Raw genomic sequence first — 1024 nt, 5'->3', positions numbered from 1 at the left:
CCCTCCCAGACCTCACCCTGTGCATCTCTTCATCTGGCTGCTCATCTGTATCCTTTATCATATCCTTTAACAAAAAACATATGTGTTTCCTGGATTTTTGTGAGCTGCTCTATCAAATTAATTGAGCCCAAGGAGGGGGAACCTTTGGAATCTCCTGTTGATAGCCAGTTGGCCAGAAGCACAGGAGATAACCTGAGTTTTCTGACTGGCATCTGAAGAGTGTGTGCACGCGCGTGCGCATGTGTGCGTGGTGGGGTTTAGTCTCGTGAGACTGAGTTCTTAACCTGTGAGATTCATACTGTCTCCAGGTAGACAGTGTCAGAACTGAGCTGAATTCTTGGACACACTGCTGGTGTCCGAGATTTGCTTGTTGGTGTGGGAAGAAACCTCCACACTTTTGGTGAAGTGTCAGAAGTGAAGAGCTTAGTAAAGGAGACTCCCAGGGAAGAAGCACGTGGCAAGGAAGAACTGGATTTCCCCTTACATGGTTGGAAAGCTGACTTTTTCCCATTTTGGCATCTAACATGTATGACGTGATGCACTCTTCTGGCACAGCCTGCATTTTAGTGAAAGGGAACAGACAATGAACACATGTAATTAAGTATAAATTATAGCACTTTGGTTAATGACAAGTGATGGAAAAAATGTAGAGTGGGTGAGGGAGATCTGGAGTTCAGGGAAGGTAGCTGCACATTTAAAACGAGCAGTCATGGTAGGCTTCAGAGAGAAGATGGTATTTGAGCAAAAACTTGGAGATGAGGGAGAGAAAGGCAAATAATCTGCTAGAAAGCCTTCTAAGCGCAGCGAGAGCCCTTTCAGAGCCCTTGAAGAGGATGTGCATCTGGTGCGTTCATAAACAGCGAGGCCAGTTTGGCTAAAGGAGGTGGGGGAGGGGCGGAGGATATAGTTCAGTGATAAAGTACTGGGTTCCATCACCAGTACCTCCATTAAAAAAAAAAAGCCAAAAAACTCCTAAAAAAAGAAAACTTTAAAAGAAAGGTGATGGGGAGCAGGAGATGAGGTG

The sequence above is a fragment of the Camelus ferus genome, chromosome 15, assembly GCF_009834535.1.
Source record: "Camelus ferus isolate YT-003-E chromosome 15, BCGSAC_Cfer_1.0, whole genome shotgun sequence".
NCBI classification, from domain to species: Eukaryota; Metazoa; Chordata; class Mammalia; order Artiodactyla; family Camelidae; genus Camelus; species Camelus ferus.
The sequence above is the reverse complement of the archived record's forward strand: the minus strand, read 5'-3'. Positions refer to the sequence as shown.